Source organism: Lactuca saligna, chromosome 3 (assembly GCF_052625555.1).
Source record: "Lactuca saligna cultivar CGN05327 chromosome 3, ASM5262555v1, whole genome shotgun sequence".
Classification (NCBI taxonomy): Eukaryota; Viridiplantae; Streptophyta; class Magnoliopsida; order Asterales; family Asteraceae; genus Lactuca; species Lactuca saligna.
In genome coordinates, this window is record NC_136419.1 from 59,801,497 (window position 1) to 59,820,433 (window position 18,937).

General features: G+C 36.9%; 2 pseudogenes; both read right to left on the reverse strand.

Moving 5' to 3' along the window:
* Positions 1-866: 866 nt before the first annotated feature.
* Positions 867-6,311, reverse strand: LOC145035594 (uncharacterized; annotated as a pseudogene).
* A 1,789-nt stretch (positions 6,312-8,100) lies between these two features.
* On the reverse strand, positions 8,101-17,693 carry LOC145035595 (uncharacterized; annotated as a pseudogene).
* Between the last annotated feature and the right edge of the window lie 1,244 nt (positions 17,694-18,937).

The following is an 18,937-nucleotide window of genomic DNA, read 5'->3' on the forward strand; positions in this document are numbered from 1 at the left end:
CATCATGCCTCCCCGCGAAGATACGACGACACACTGCCAACTATCAACAAGCAACTCTCCACACTCATTTTTTATTTCCATTGCTAATCTTCACTGTTTTGATGTTAATTATCACACAAATGACCACCATCAACACCCTCATGACCGGCATTAAAAATAAAATAACAAATTTTCAAGTTAGGGCTCACCCACGTTTCAATTCAGCATGCATGTTTCCTTATTCCTAGTTAGCAAGTTATTTCCTTTCCTATAAATGGTAATCATCCTTGGCATGAATATTAAGCAGAAAAATTAATGAAATTCTTATGTTATTTTAGTCTATCTTCTTCATCTTATTTTAGTAATCACCCTTCATCTTATGTTATTCAAAATTTTCCATATTTGCAAAGATACGTCTCATCTATAATAGCATGTGTTTCATAAAATTCTCCATTATCTTTCACCAATACCTTTAATTGCTCATCACATAATCTAAAATAGAAACATATCTTTTGTATATTTGAATGACTTAGGTAGGGTAAAGGGTATATTTTTTACCCATACGTACTACGGGAATAAAGTTGCCATCTTACTTGTTGTACGATGATAATTAATTTTATTTAATGGAAAAATATGTTTTAAAAAAAACTATAATAATTAATCCTTTTGAATCATGTAATTTACTAATAAACAAAAATTAAAACAAATATAAAAAGTATACCAACAAAATTTTACATAGCTTCTCCGGTAGTGAGTTTTTAGAAGTATAGCAATCTTCTTAACAAAAAACCATTCAAATGAATACATATTGAAACATTCATATTGGAACTTACGAAAAGAAAAGAACACTGAAAGTACACTATATCGATCAGCCCAAAGAAGCCATTTCAAAGCAGATCCTTCATTAATAGATTTGAAACTTGTTGCATTGTTGGTCTTTCACATGGATTCAAGTTCAAACACACTCTCGAGAGACTCAGAACCAACTTAACTTGTTTCTCAAGTTGGGACGAGGGAGGAGGTATCCGATTATCTCCCACATTTGTTGGCACCAAAGAATCAGTAGACAATGTTGGTAAAGATGTTATCAGTTCTCCAAGATGCTTTCCCATGACTACTTCTAGTGCAACAACTCCAAAGCTATACACATTGCATTTCTCATTTGCCCCCATCATAAAAGCAAACTCTATATCCAAAGAAACATGAGATTATTAAAAAAAAAAAAAAAAAAAATCTATATCAACCCACAAGATTCTTAGCGAGTAGTGTTTGCAGCCAAGTGAGTTCAGCCACGGTATCAACTAAAGCTTTGTATTCGGACTCCGTTGAGGACCGCGAGACAGTCTTTTGTTTTTTAGCAGACCATGAGATAACCAAGTGTTTAATTTTGGAACCGAGAAAGATGACATATCCCCCAGTGGTGGTAGGCTAGGTATAAGGAAGGTGGGTCCTAGGACCCATCTAATTTTTTCAATTTATCTAAATACTCTATAGAAATTTTTTAATGACCTACCTTAATTATAAAATTCTTTGAATTTGTATAGAAAAAATATATAGAAAAATTAGTAAACCATATGGTTTTCTATTCTAGACTCGCCACTATATCCCCCCGGTAGATCGAGAGTCATCTGTGTACGCATGGAGAAAACTATAAACTTTGATATCTCTACATCGTAAGAAAGAATTGTGCACATGAAGGCTTGAGATGAAAGCAAGGGTAGCACCAAAAAAAACGGTTGAATTTTGCCAAAGCAACACCAGGGGCAAAATGGTCAAAAATTGAATCGAAAAGGAGAAAGCCATCTCACAGCATGTATGTAGCAGCACCAACCAAAAACGTTGAATTTTTTACCAAAGCAATGCCATGGGCAAAATAGTCAAAAGTTGAATCAAAAGGGAGGAAGCCATCTCACAGCATGTATGTACAACACCATAAAGCTACTGCCTCTGTTATTTACCCAATTCATCAACATCACGAATTCAACACCAGACCATGGAAAACAAACAGTTGCCGATTCAATCTGCAAAGGCTGTGAAAACGCAAACGCCAATATGATTTTAAGCACCAGACAACCCCCCTCCCATGAGAATGCAGTCAGGAAGAAACAGGAAGAATCTAGGGTTTCGACACCATTGACAAAACTAATTCCAGATTCCCAAGTGCAGAAACCACAACCAAATCATGTTGAATACGCAAATTCATATTTGTTTTATTTGTTTGCAGTAACAATGCTCCAGAGAAAAGTTTTCAAGTAATTGTTTGTGTAACATAAGAAATAAACACTGATTCCCTACCAACCTTTATGGACATTAGGCCAATGGCAATCATAGTAGGTGGTGACATGATATCTTCAGATACAAGATGGATGTCACATTTTTGAGGTATTTACGTTGCCAAAGCTTGACATATTTTGTGATACATAAAATCATTTAACATTACATCCATCTCATGCCATATCATGTTGAAATCAAATGAAGAGGAGATGAGCCATAAACCAGTAAGAAGTTGAATCCACATGAACTCCTATCCTAGTTATATTTCAAAGAGGTGAAATGCATACCAATAACTAGAATTAGTCATGTATGTTTTATTTGAACTATTTATTTAGTTCTCTTGTGTAAATGTTTTAGGTTGTCAAATTTGGAATTGAATAGCTAAAAAGCATGCAAGGAATATAGTGTGAGTAAAAATGTTCCAGAATGTTTAAAATGCATTGATATATGATTCTTTTTTTGTTAATGTTTAAAATTTTCCATCTTTGTAAAGACACATCTCATCTATAAAGCCATGTGTTTGACGAAACTATCCAATGACATATCCCAACATTATTTTTGATTGGTCAGTCATATAATCTAGAATAGAAATATATATTGTATATTTGAAGGACTTAGGTGGGGTACAGGTTATATAACGTGATGTACGACCCAAACTATGGCCCAATATCATATTAACCATGTGTGTACCCACATGTTGTGTGAGGATAAAACCGTAAGACAGATATTTTTTTTAAAAGTATGACATCGTTATAATAATGATTCATTTTAAAACATGTAGCTTACTAAATAAATAAAAATTGAAACCAATATAAAAAGCATGCCAACAAAATTTTACATAATTTCTTGTTTGGAGGATGTGTGTATGGCATTGTACTTAGTTTCTAGTGGTGTGTTTTTAAAAGTATAGCAATCTTCATTGACTTATTTCTTTACTACCACAAACATATGTGAAGTTTCTTAACAAAAAGCCATTCAAATGAACACATATTGGCAGGGTGCATATAGGGAACTTAAAAAAAAGTAGAGAACACTGAAAGTACACTATACTGATCAGGCAAGAGATGTCAATTCAAAGCAGATCCTTCATTAACAGATTTGAAACTTGTTGCATTGTTGGTCTTTCAAGTGGATTGGAGTTCAAATATGCTCTTGCGAGACTCAGAACCAACCTAACTTGTTTCTCAACTTGGGATGAGGGAGGAGGTATCCGACTATCTTCCACATTTTCTGGCACCAGATAATCAGAAGACAATGTTGGTAAAGATGTTACGAGATCTTCTGGATGCTTTCCCATTATAACTTCTAGTGCAACAACTCCAAAGCTATACACATCACATTTCTCATTTGCCACAATCGTATAAGCAAGCTCTACATCCAAAGAAACATGAGAAAAAAAAACAAATATCAACCCCACACGATTCTAACATATATACATATATCTACGTTTACATATTTATATATACCATGAAACTTAAGAAGATGTAGAACTACAATCACAAGATTGTGTTACCTGGTGCAATATAACCATAGGTGCCTGCAATTGCGGTCCAGTTGGATGAATCGAGCTTTAAAAGCTTGGATGTGCCAAAATCAGAAATATGTGCTTCATAATCAGAATCAAGAAGGATGTTGGCTATGGATATATCTCTATGAATTATAGGAGGTGAGCAGTCGTGATGCATATAAGCCAAACCATTAGCTACACCCTTTACAATATTTACCCTTTTCAACCAATCCAATTCTTTTGCTAAGACATCGCTTCTTAAGATTGATCCAAGGCTTCCCTTTTCAAGGTATTCATAAATCAAAAATGAGTGGTGAACATGAGAGCAATATCCATAGAGTTTCACTATGTTTCGATGCCTTATGTTCGTTAATGCTCGTACCTCATTAAGGAATCCATTATGATCAACATTTTCAGATCCTGAGTGAAGTTTCTTGACAGCTACCACATTGTTAGGTTGTAGCTCGGCTTTGTACACAGTCCCATATCCTCCGGTCCCAATGCAATATGATTCATCGAAATCATTTGTTGCCTTCAAAATTTCAGCAAACACCACTTTTCCATCAAAACTTGTAATAGAGAAATAATCACCACTTTGTTCGTCCAATTGTTTTTTTGGAGACTTTTTCTTTTTTTGTTGATAAGCAATGAGGTAGTACGTGAATACACCAAGTAAAACAGTCCCAATAAGAGGGAGTGTAATTACAAGGACGAGCTTGTGATGAAAGAGATCATTGTTCTTCTTCATAATCTGACTAGGACAAAGTTTCACTCCCGTAACATTCCCACACAAATCCGAATTGCTTTCGATGGATGCATTTACAAAGTTAGCGCAACGGGGGATTGGACTGGAGAGCTTATTGAAAGAAAGATTGATATCAATCCCGCCAGGCAAACTTGTAAATGCATCAGGAATAGAACCAGATAGTTTATTATGAGAAAGATCCAATTTTTGCAAACTTTGCAAATGTTGAACTTCAGATGGTATCTCTTTCATTAGAAAATTGTGAGATAAATCAAGTTCCGTAAGATGAACTAATTTCCCAATCTCAGATGGAATTTTCTCACTGAGCTTGTTATTACTAAGATTCAAGTTGTGGATTTGTGCCCACTGATCAATAATTTTTGGAATCGGCCCATTCAATTTATTTTTTGATAGATCAAGTACTTCAAGGAGTTCACAAAATCCAAGCTCCAGAGGTATAACACCTGAAAGTTGGTTGCCAGCCAAATACAGTTCCAACATACTTTTCATCTTCCCAATCTCCTTTGGGATCTCACCAACCAAATGATTTGAAGACAGATTAAGTCTTTGTAGTTGAGTTAAATTTCCAAACTCTGGAGGAATAGAACCACTAATTTTATTGTTGTTCACCTTAAAATCAGTAAGAGACTTCAACTTCCCAAGGTCACTAGGAATGGGACCAGCAAGCTCATTGTTATGCATATAAAGGAAATTTAAAGATGTCAAATCACCAAATGATGAAGGAATAAGATCACTAAGTTGATTTCTGCTCACCGAAAGATGAGTGAGAGATTTCAACTTCCCAATTTCACTAGGAATGGGACCAGATAATTTATTACCACCGAGGGTCAGCCACTGTATGTTGCTGAGGTTTGCTAGTGATGATGGAATAGAACCACTAAGTTTGTTGTCGCTCACGTCAAGATCAGTGAGAGACTTCAAATTCCCAAGTTCAATAGGAATGGGACCAGAGAGTTGATTTTGGAGTGAATAAAGTTTCTTCAAAGATGTCAAATCACCCAATGATGAAGGAATAGAGCCATTAAGTTTATTCTCACTCACATCAAGAAGAGTGAGAGACTTCAAATTCCCAAGTTCAATAGGAATGAGACCAGAGAGTTGATTTTGGTACAAATAAAGGACATTCAAAGATGTCAAATTACCCAATGATGAAGGAATAGAACCACTAAGTTGATTTCTGCTTACCGAAAGATGAGTGAGAGAATTCAACTTCCCAAGTTCACTAGGAATGGGACCATATAATTTATTGTTATTGAGGGTCAGCCATTGTACATTGCTCAGATTAGCTAGTGATGAAGGAATATAACCCCTAAGTTGATTTTTATACACCGCAAGATCAGTGGGAGACTTCAAATTTCCAAGTTCAGTAGGAATGGGACCAGAGAGTTGATTTTGAAACAAATGAAGTTTATTCAAAGATGTCAAATCACCCAATGATGAAGGAATAGAGCCATTAAGTTGATTCTCACTCATATCAAGATGACTGAGAGACTTTAAATTCCCAAGTTCAATAGGAATGAGACCAGAGAGTTGATTTTTGTACAAATAAAGGACATTCAAAGATGTCAAATTACCCAATGATGCAGGAATAGAACCAATAAGTTGATTGTTGAACAAAGAAAGGCCAGTGAGAGACTTTAAATTCCCAAGTTCAAAAGGAATGGGACCAGAGAGGTGATTTTGGTACAAATAAAGAGCATTCAAAGATGTCAAATTACCCAATGATGAAGGAATAGAACCAATTAGTTGATTGTTGAACAAAGAAAGACCAGTGAGAGACTTCAAGTATGTTATGGTTTGTTTGACATTTCATGATCAATTCTTTCTCTTAGGGTCCTTATCTTCACATATTAGTGACAGAATTCGCGACAGATTTTTTGTTGGAATAAAAAGTGCACTACAACTTAGATTACATTTATGTTTGTTTTCCAAGTAATTCTAATAAAACTTTCTTTCTAAAAGAAAACATACCTATGAAATTGATCAATGCTCCCAAAAACGTTTGAATTTTACCAAAGCAGTGCCAAGGGCAAAATAGTCAAAAGTTGAATCGAAAGGGAGGAAGCCATCTCACAGCATGTATGTACAACACCATAAACTACTGCCTCTGCTACTTATCCATTCATCAACACCACAAATCCCCCTCCCCCCCCCCCCCCCCCCCCCCCCCCCCCCCCCCTAATGCAGGCAGGAAGAAACAGGATCAATGCAACAGTTCTCCATTGCAAGTTTGAATCTACTGCCTCTGTTATTTACCCAGTTAAAAGATAGCAATTGAATCTCATCAAACACTTTATCTTTAATGATTATAACAATGATTAAAAACTCTGGAATTGCATGTTTTCTAAACAGATCAAACACTGTATAACACAAGGCACCCAACATTTCTATACCTTCAGGCCCCTGTTTGGAGAAGTTCACAACATCCTCGCCTTCTCAGACATTGAAGACGAGGGTTTCAAGACTAGCTTACACCATTGACAAAACCAATTCGAGATTCCAAAGAGACCATATATAGCACAAGGCACCCTACAATTCTACTCTCCGACCCCTGCTTATACCATGGACGAAGTCAATTTATCCATCCAAATCATTTGAATCCAAGTGCAGAAACCACAAGCAAATCATTTGAATCCATCCAAATTGCACAAAATTTATCAACTTAAAGTCAGATTGGTGATTACACAGTAGACGCAGAGTGGTTTGAAGTGGTGGTCAGGATCGTTGAAGTGGATATCAATTAATTAAAAGGTCGGTATTGGTGTCTTTCCTCATTTTTATGTTCTATCTTCTTCCAACACTCCATTTAGGATCGCTTGTACATGCTCCTTGCAAAAATGTTAGTCTAATGAATATTAACTGTTTGATGAAATGCCTCAATGATTTTTTTTTTAATTTTTTTTTTCTGAATTTAATGCCACATCAGCTGTATGGTATTGGTTTGTTCATAGTGTAGTGTATTGATATCATAGAGTAGTTGAAAACAAAGAATGTTTACAGAAAATAAATGGTCTCCAAGACACCCAATACACCAATACAGAATGAGAGAAGTATGATTTCCAGGTAATGCTATTGACATATTAGCTGATTTTACACTTAAAATGTGAACCAGACTTACCTATTTTTGTAGCTGTTTAATGTTCTTATGGTGTCTTTGGAAAAACTTGGTTAACATTAAATAGCATGTCTTTGGAAAAAGCTGATGCCCATCAATATATGTGGAGGGAGGGACCTTGTTCTATTTCTTTCCTGATTTGCAGTAACAATATTCTCAAACGACAATCACTTTGCAATTTCTTCCATGATCCATTGAGTATCCATGAAACTACTGGTGTCATTTTGGTTCTAGCTACCAATAGACATGGAAGGGAGATTCAGATGAAGAAGCTTTTTATACTTGCATTAATTAATAAGATTACATCCAACACTCAGGTAGTCAAAGCTTGACTTTTTTGTGATTTTCATTTACTTATTTGTTCACAAACATATGTGAAGTTTCTTAACAAAAAGCCATTCATATGAATACATATTGACATGATGCATATAGGAACTAATGAAAAGAAAAGAACACTGAAAGTGCACTATTTCGATCAGCCCAAGAGATGTCAATTCAAAGCTGATCCTTCATTAACAGATTTGAAACTTGTTGCATTGTTGGTCTTTCATGTGGATTGGAGTTCAAACATGCTCTTGAGAGACTCAAAACCAACCTAACTTGTTTCTCAACTTGTGATGAGGGAGGAGGTATCCGACTATCTCCCACGTTTGCTGGCACCAAATAATCATCAGACAATGTTGGAAAAGATGTTATGAGATCTCCTGGATGCTTTCCCATTACCACTTCTACTGCAACAACTCCAAAGCTATACACATCGCATTTCTCAGTAGCCACCATTGTATAAGCAAGCTCTACATTCAAACAAACATGAGACAAAAACAAAGAGCTATATCAACCCCACAAGATTCTAACATAGATACATATATGTGCATATACTTATTTATATATATCATGAAACTTAAGAATATGTAGAGGCACAATCAAAAGAATGTGTCACCTGGTGCAATGTAACCATAGGTGCCTGCAATTGCAGTCCAGTTGGATGAATCGAGCTTCAAAAGCTTGGATGTGCCAAAATCAGAAATATGTGCCTCACAATCAGAATCAAGAAGGATGTTGGCAATAGAAATGTCTCTATGAATTATAGGAGGTGAGCAGTCGTGATGCATATAAGCCAAACCATTAGCTACGCCCTTTACAATATTGACCCTTTTCAACCAATCCAATTCTTTTGCTAAGACATCGCTTCTTAAGATTGATCCAAGGCTTCCCTTTTCGAGGTATTCATAAATTAAAAATGAGTGGCAAACGTGGGAGCAATATCCATAGAGTTTCACTATGTTTCGATGCCTTATGTTCGTTAATGCTCGTACCTCATTAAGGAATCCATTATGATCAACATTCTCAGATGATGAGTGAAGTTTCTTGACAGCTACCACATTGTTAGGTTGTAGCTCGGCTTTGTACACAGTCCCATATCCTCCAGTCCCAATGCAGTATGCTTCATCGAAATCATTTGTTGCCTTCAAGATTTCAACATACACCACTTTTCCATCAAAATTTGTAATAGAGAAATAATCACCACTTTCTTCGTCCGATGGTTTTTGTGGAGACTTTTTCTTTTGTTGTTGATAAGAAATGAGGCAATACATGAATACACCAAGTAAAACAACCCCGATAAGAGGGAGCGTAATTACAAGGATGAGCTTGTGATCAAAGGGATCATTTTTCTTCTTCATAATCTGACTTGGACAAAGTTTCAATCCGGTAATATTCCCACACAAATCTGGATTGTTTTCAATGGACGCATTCACAAAGTTAGCGGAAAGGGGGACTGGACCTGAGAGCTTATTGAAAGAAAGGTTGATATCAATCCCACGAGGCAAATTTACAAAAGCATCAGGAATAGAACCAGATAGTCTATTGTGAGAAAAATCCAATTTTTGCAAACTCTGCAAACTTTGAACTTCAGCTGGTATATCTTTTGTGAGAAAATTCTGAGATAAATCAAGGTGTGTAAGATGAACTAATTTACCAATTTCGGATGGAATTTTCTCACTGAGCTTGTTATTACTAAGATTCAAGTAGTGGATCTGTTCCCATTGACCGATACTTGTTGGAATCGACCCATTCAATCTGTTTTTGGATAGATCGAGTACTTCAAGGAGTTCACAATATCCAAGCTCTAGAGGTATAACACTTGAAAGATGGTTGCCTGCCAAGTACACTTCCAACATATTTTTCATCTTCCCAAACTCCTTTGGGATCTCATCAAGCAAATGATTCGAAGACAAATCAAGTCTTTGTAGTTGAGTTAAATTTCCAAACTCTGGAGGAATAGAACCACTAATTTTATTGTTGTTCACCTTAAAATCAGTGAGAGACTTCAACTTCCCAAGTTCATTAGGAATGCGCCCAACAAGCTCATTGTGATGTATATAAAGAAAATTTAAAGATGTCAAATCACCAAATGATGAAGGAATAAAACCATTAAGCAGATTTCTGCTCACCGAAAGATGAGTGAGAGACTTCAACTTCCCAAGTTCGCTAGGAATGGGACCAGATAATTTATTACCACCAAGGAACAGCCACTGTATGTTGTTGAGGTTTGCTATTGATGAAGGAATAGAACCACTAAGTTGATTCTCGCTCACATCAAGCTTATTGAGGGACTTCAAATTCCCAAGTTCGACAGGAATGGGACCAGAGAGCTGATTGGTGCGCATATAAAGAACATTCAAAGATGTCAAATTACCCAATGATGAAGGAATAGAGCCATTAAGTTGATTTTCAAACACAGCAAGATTAGTGAGAGACTTCAAATTCCCAAGTTCAACAGGAATGGGACCAGAGAGCTGATTGATGTGCATATAAATGGCATTCAAAGATGTCAAATTACCCAATGATGAAGGAATAGAGCCATTAAGTTGATTCTCAAACACATCAAGATCAGTGAGAGACTTCAAATTCCCAAGTTCAACAGGAATGGGACCAGAGAGCTGATTGGTGTGCATATAAAGGGCATTCAAAGATGTCAAATTACCCAATGATGAAGGAATAGAGCCATTAAGTTGATTCTTAAACACAGCAAGATCAGTGAGAGACTTCAAATTCCCAAGTTCAACAGGAATGGGACCAGAGAGCTGATTGATGTGCATATAAATGGCATTCAAAGATGTCAAATTACCCAATGATGAAGGAATAGAGCCATTAAGTTGATTCTCAAACACATCAAGATCAGTGAGAGACTTCAAATTCCCAAGTTCAACAGGAATGGGACCAGAGAGCTGATTGGTGTGCATATAAAGGGCATTCAAAGATGCCAAATTACCCAATGATGAAGGAATAGAGCCATTAAGTTGATTCTTAAACACAGCAAGATCAGTGAGAGACTTCAAATTCCCAAGTTCAACAGGAATGGGACCAGAGAGCTGATTGATGTGCATATAAATGGCATTCAAAGATGTCAAATTACCCAATGATGAAGGAATAGAGCCATTAAGTTGATTCTCAAACACATCAAGATCAGTGAGAGACTTCAAATTCCCAAGTTCAACAGGAATGGGACCAGAGAGCTGATTGGTGTGCATATAAAGGGCATTCAAAGATGTCAAATTACCCAATGATGAAGGAATAGAGCCATTAAGTTGATTCTCAAACACATCAAGATCAGTGAGAGACTTCAAATTCCCAAGTTCAACAGGAATGGGACCAGAGAGCTGATTGGTGTGCATATAAAGGGCATTCAAAGATGTCAAATTACCCAATGATGAAGGAATAGAGCCATTAAGTTGATTTTCAAACACAGCAAGATTAGTGAGAGACTTCAAATTCCCAAGTTCAACAGGAATGGGACCAGAGAGCTGATTGATGTGCATATAAATGGCATTCAAAGATGTCAAATTACCCAATGATGAAGGAATAGAGCCATTAAGTTGATTCTCAAACACATCAAGATCAGTGAGAGACTTCAAATTCCCAAGTTCAACAGGAATGGGACCAGAGAGCTGATTGGTGTGCATATAAAGGGCATTCAAAGATGTCAAATTACCCAATGATGAAGGAATAGAGCCATTAAGTTGATTCTTAAACACAGCAAGATCAGTGAGAGACTTCAAATTCCCAAGTTCAACAGGAATGGGACCAGAGAGCTGATTGATGTGCATATAAATGGCATTCAAAGATGTCAAATTACCCAATGATGAAGGAATAGAGCCATTAAGTTGATTCTCAAACACATCAAGATCAGTGAGAGACTTCAAATTCCCAAGTTCAACAGGAATGGGACCAGAGAGCTGATTGGTGTGCATATAAAGGGCATTCAAAGATGTCAAATTACCCAATGATGAAGGAATAGAGCCATTAAGTTGATTCTCAAACACATCAAGATCAGTGAGAGACTTCAAATTCCCAAGTTCAACAGGAATGGGACCAGAGAGCTGATTGGTGTGCATATAAAGGGCATTCAAAGATGCCAAATTACCCAATGATGAAGGAATAGAGCCATTAAGTTGATTCTCAAACACATCAAGATCAGTGAGAGATTTCAAATTCCCAAGTTCAACAGGAATGGGACCAGAGAGCTGATTGGTGTGCATATAAAGGGCATTCAAAGAGGTCAAATTACCCAATGATGAAGGAATAGAGCCATTAAGTTGATTCTTAAACACAGCAAGATCAGTGAGAGACTTCAAATTCCCAAGTTCAACAGGAATGGGACCAGAGAGCTGATTGATGTGCATATAAATGGCATTCAAAGATGTCAAATTACCCAATGATGAAGGAATAGAGCCATTAAGTTGATTCTCAAACACATCAAGATCAGTGAGAGACTTCAAATTCCCAAGTTCAACAGGAATGGGACCAGAGAGCTGATTGGTGTGCATATAAAGGGCATTCAAAGATGCCAAATTACCCAATGATGAAGGAATAGAGCCATTAAGTTGATTCTTAAACACAGCAAGATCAGTGAGAGACTTCAAATTCCCAAGTTCAACAGGAATGGGACCAAAGAGCTGATTGATGTGCATATAAATGGCATTCAAAGATGTCAAATTACCCAATGATGAAGGAATAGAGCCATTAAGTTGATTCTCAAACACATCAAGATCAGTGAGAGACTTCAAATTCCCAAGTTCAACAGGAATGGGACCAGAGAGCTGATTGGTGTGCATATAAAGGGCATTCAAAGATGCCAAATTACCCAATGATGAAGGAATAGAGCCATTAAGTTGATTCTTAAACACAGCAAGATCAGTGAGAGACTTCAAATTCCCAAGTTCAACAGGAATGGGACCAGAGAGCTGATTGATGTGCATATAAATGGCATTCAAAGATGTCAAATTACCCAATGATGAAGGAATAGAGCCATTAAGTTGATTCTCAAACACATCAAGATCAGTGAGAGACTTCAAATTCCCAAGTTCAACAGGAATGGGACCAGAGAGCTGATTGGTGTGCATATAAAGGGCATTCAAAGATGCCAAATTACCCAATGATGAAGGAATAGAGCCATTAAGTTGATTCTTAAACACAGCAAGATCAGTGAGAGACTTCAAATTCCCAAGTTCAACAGGAATGGGACCAGAGAGCTGATTGATGTGCATATAAATGGCATTCAAAGATGTCAAATTACCCAATGATGAAGGAATAGAGCCATTAAGTTGATTCTCAAACACATCAAGATCAGTGAGAGACTTCAAATTCCCAAGTTCAACAGGAATGGGACCAGAGAGCTGATTGGTGTGTATATAAAGGGCATTCAAAGATGTCAAATTACCCAATGATGAAGGAATAGAGCCATTAAGTTGATTCTTAAACACAGCAAGATCAGTGAGAGACTTCAAATTCCCAAGTTCAACAGGAATGGGACCAGAGAGCTGATTGGTGTGCATATAAAGGGCATTCAAAGATGTCAAATTACCCAATGATGAAGGAATAGAGCCATTAAGTTGATTCTCAAACACATCAAGATCAGTGAGAGACTTCAAATTCCCAAGTTCAACAGGAATGGGACCAGAGAGCTGATTGGTGTGCATATAAAGGGCATTCAAAGATGTCAAATTACCCAATGATGAAGGAATAGAGCCATTAAGTTGATTCTTAAACACAGCAAGATCAGTGAGAGACTTCAAATTCCCAAGTTCAACAGGAATGGGACCAGAGAGCTGATTGATGTGCATATAAATGGCATTCAAAGATGTCAAATTACCCAATGATGAAGGAATAGAGCCATTAAGTTGATTCTCAAACACATCAAGATCAGTGAGAGACTTCAAATTCCCAAGTTCAACAGGAATGGGACCAGAGAGCTGATTGGTGTGCATATAAAGGGCATTCAAAGATGTCAAATTACCCAATGATGAAGGAATAGAGCCATTAAGTTGATTCTCAAACACATCAAGATCAGTGAGAGACTTCAAATTCCCAACTTCAACAGGAATGGGACCAGAGAGCTGATTGGTGTGCATATAAAGGGCATTCAAAGATGCCAAATTACCCAATGATGAAGGAATAGAGCCATTAAGTTGATTCTCAAACACATCAAGATCAGTGAGAGACTTCAAATTCCCAAGTTCAACAGAAATGGGACCAGAGAGCTGATTGGTGTGCATATAAAGGGCATTCAAAGATGTCAAATTACCCAATGATGAAGGAATAGAGCCATTAAGTTGATTCTTAAACACAGCAAGATCAGTGAGAGACTTCAAATTCCCAAGTTCAACAGGAATGGGACCAGAGAGCTGATTGATGTGCATATAAATGGCATTCAAAGATGTCAAATTACCCAATGATGAAGGAATAGAGCCATTAAGTTGATTCTCAAACACATCAAGATCAGTGAGAGACTTCAAATTCCCAAGTTCAACAGGAATGGGACCAGAGAGCTGATTGGTGTGCATATAAAGGGCATTCAAAGATGCCAAATTACCCAATGATGAAGGAATAGAGCCATTAAGTTGATTCTTAAACACAGCAAGATCAGTGAGAGACTTCAAATTCCCAAGTTCAACAGGAATGGGACCAGAGAGCTGATTGATGTGCATATAAATGGCATTCAAAGATGTCAAATTACCCAATGATGAAGGAATAGAGCCATTAAGTTGATTCTCAAACACATCAAGATCAGTGAGAGACTTCAAATTCCCAAGTTCAACAGGAATGGGACCAGAGAGCTGATTGGTGTGCATATAAAGGGCATTCAAAGATGCCAAATTACCCAATGATGAAGGAATAGAGCCATTAAGTTGATTCTTAAACACAGCAAGATCAGTGAGAGACTTCAAATTCCCAAGTTCAACAGGAATGGGACCAGAGAGCTGATTGATGTGCATATAAATGGCATTCAAAGATGTCAAATTACCCAATGATGAAGGAATAGAGCCATTAAGTTGATTCTCAAACACATCAAGATCAGTGAGAGACTTCAAATTCCCAAGTTCAACAGGAATGGGACCAGAGAGATGATTGGTGTGCATATAAAGGGCATTCAAAGATGTCAAATTACCCAATGATGAAGGAATAGAGCCATTAAGTTGATTCTTAAACACAGCAAGATCAGTGAGAGACTTCAAATTCCCAAGTTCAACAGGAATGGGACCAGAGAGCTGATTGGTGTGCATATAAAGGGCATTCAAAGATGCCAAATTACCCAATGATGAAGGAATAGAGCCATTAAGTTGATTTTCAAACACAGCAAGATTAGTGAGAGACTTCAAATTCCCAAGTTCAACAGGAATGGGACCAGAGAGCTGATTGGTGTGCATATAAAGGGCATTCAAAGATGTCAAATTACCCAATGATGAAGGAATAGAGCCATTAAGTTGATTCTCAAACACATCAAGATCAGTGAGAGACTTCAAATTCCCAAGTTCAACAGGAATGGGACCAGAGAGCTGATTGGTGTGCATATAAAGGGCATTCAAAGATGCCAAATTACCCAATGATGAAGGAATAGAGCCATTAAGTTGATTTTCAAACACAGCAAGATTAGTGAGAGACTTCAAATTCCCAAGTTCAACAGGAATGGGACCAGAGAGCTGATTGGTGTGCATATAAAGGGCATTCAAAGATGTCAAATTACCCAATGATGAAGGAATAGAGCCATTAAGTTGATTCTTAAACACAGCAAGATCAGTGAGAGACTTCAAATTCCCAAGTTCAACAGGAATAGGACCAGAGAGCTGATTGATGTGCATATAAATGGCATTCAAAGATGTCAAATTACCCAATGATGAAGGAATAGAGCCATTAAGTTGATTCTCAAACACATCAAGATCAGTGAGAGACTTCAAATTCCCAAGTTCAACAGGAATGGGACCAGAGAGCTGATTGGTGTGCATATAAAGGGCATTCAAAGATGCCAAATTACCCAATGATGAAGGAATAGAGCCATTAAGTTGATTCTTAAACACAGCAAGATCAGTGAGAGACTTCAAATTCCCAAGTTCAACAGGAATGGGACCAGAGAGCTGATTGGTGTGCATATAAAGGGCATTCAAAGATGTCAAATTACCCAATGATGAAGGAATAGAGCCATTAAGTTGATTCTTAAACACAGCAAGATCAGTGAGAGACTTCAAATTCCCAAGTTCAACAGGAATGGGACCAGAGAGCTGATTGGTGTGCATATAAAGGGCATTCAAAGATGCCAAATTACGCAATGATGAAGGAATAGAGCCATTAAGTTGATTTTCAAACACAGCAAGATTAGTGAGAGACTTCAAATTCCCAAGTTCAACAGGAATGGGACCAGAGAGCTGATTGGTGTGCATATAAAGGGCATTCAAAGATGTCAAATTACCCAATGATGAAGGAATAGAGCCATTAAGTTGATTCTCAAACACATCAAGATCAGTGAGAGACTTCAAATTCCCAAGTTCAACAGGAATGGGACCAGAGAGCTGATTGGTGTGCATATAAAGGGCATTCAAAGATGTCAAATTACCCAATGATGAAGGAATAGAGCCATTAAGTTGATTCTCAAACACATCAAGATCAGTGAGAGACTTCAAATTCCCAAGTTCAACAGGAATGGGACCAGAGAGCTGATTGGTGTGCATATAAAGGGCATTCAAAGATGCCAAATTACCCAATGATGAAGGAATAGAGCCATTAAGTTGATTCTAAAACACATCAAGATCAGTGAGAGACTTCAAATTCCCAAGTTCAACAGGAATGGGACCAGAGAGCTGATTGGTGTGCATATAAAGGGCATTCAAAGATGTCAAATTACCCAATGATGAAGGAATAGAGCCATTAAGTTGATTCTCAAACACAGCAAGATCAGTGAGAGACTTCAAATTCCCAAGTTCAACAGGAATGGGACCAGAGAGCTGATTAGTGTGCAAATAAAGGACATTCAAAGATGTCAAATTACCCAATGATGAAGGAATAGAGCCATTAAGTTGATTCTCATTCGCAGCAAGACCAGTGAGAGACTTCAAATTCCCAAGTTCCACAGGAATGGGACCAGAGAGCTGATTTTCATACAAATAAAGGAGATTCAAAGATGTCAAATTACCCAATGATGAAGGAATAGATCCATTAAGTTGATTCTCACACACAACAAGATCAGTGAGAGACTTCAAATTCCCAAGTTCAACAGGAATGGGACCCGAGATATTGTTTGAGTATAAGTACAAGATGGTTAGCCGGTGCAGGTTTCCTATTTCAGGTGGGATTACTCCAGAAAACTTGTTCAATGAAAAATCAAGATATGCAAGTTTGGACAAAAGTTGGATTTCTGGTGGGATGGGGCCAAAGAACTTGTTCATATAGAGATCAAAATGTGTAAGATTGTGTAGCAAAGAGAATGGAAATTGATGAAGCGTACCCTTTAGTCCAGATGATGTGAGGTTCAAATTCTGAATGCTCCCATCATCATTGCAAACTACTCCAAACCAAGAAGTGCATGGAACTAATGCACTGGAATTCAAAGGGAGAGGAATCCATGAAGAGAGTAAGGATTTTTTTGGGATTTCAAGGCTTGCTTTCCATTTAAGAAGAGCATTGGCTTGCTCCAAAGAAGCAGAAGTGAAATTTGGTATGGAGAAGAGTGTGATGATTAGTAGAGCCATAGAGAAAAATAATAAGTTTGAAGACGACATTATTTTCTTTGACATGTTGCTTTTAATAAAAAAGAATAGTTTGCATGTCCTAATTTATACTTGAGCTACCTTTTTCTCTTGTTTTCTTTTTCACATACTTGAGAAGGCAATGTCATATTTTTCCACAAGGAGTGTGTTTTACGTTTGAAGTCGGTGTCAAATTTTTCCACAAAGCCGTGTATTAGTATTAACCAGAAAACCAAAAGACAATGTAATAATAAAACTTAACTTGATTATTTAGACACTTTAGCTAGGCGCTAGGATTACAAAAAGACAACATGCGGTATTATATGTTATTGTTAATGTAATAATAAAACTTAACTTGATTTTTAGACATTTATTTTTTGTTTTCTGGTTAATACTAATAGAAGTTTCACCCAAGGTGTGTTTTACTGCATAATTATTTTTGTAACTGAGACTGTTATATAGATGATCCATGTGAAAACTGTGTGAATAGCACAATGGTGATAGGGACATAAAATAACGGTCCTTTAAAAGACTAAAAAAACAAATGCACATGGTGTGTTCATTGAAGGTGTGAATGAGGGAAAACCGTAAATTAAAGAAAATAAATATGAAGATATTTATATAAAAAATGATGGTTCTTATTGTTCCCTGCAATCTATTTCATATATTACGTCTAAAAATTCTCATACTTACATAGACTTAAAAATAAAAATAATTAAATTAAAAGTGAAATACAAATGTATTATTGTTTGTCTCTCATATTTCCACAACTGATTAGTTTACACAAATCATTAGAATTCATCTACACATCCCATTTCAAGATCAATTCTTTCTCTTAGTGTCCTTAATTATCTTCACATATTAGTGACAGAATTCTCGACAGATTTTTTGTTGGGATAAAAAGTGCAATATAACTCGATCAGAATACGTCTATGTTTGTTCTCCATGTAATTCTAATAAAACTTTCTTTCCAAAAGAAAACATACATATCAAATTGATCAATGCTCCCAATTCGTCACCCAGAAGAAAGGAGGAATTAAATCGAAGGAAGCACCAAAAAATCGTTGAATTTTGCCAAAGCAACACCAGGGGCAAAATGGTCAAAAATTAAATCGAAAAGGAGAAAGCCATGTCACAGCATGTATGTACAACACCATAAAGCTACTGCCTCTGTTATTTGCCCAATTCATCAACACCACGAATTCAACACCAGACCATGGAAATCAAACAGTTGCCGATTCAATCTGCAATGGCTGTGAAAACCTCAACAACACCAA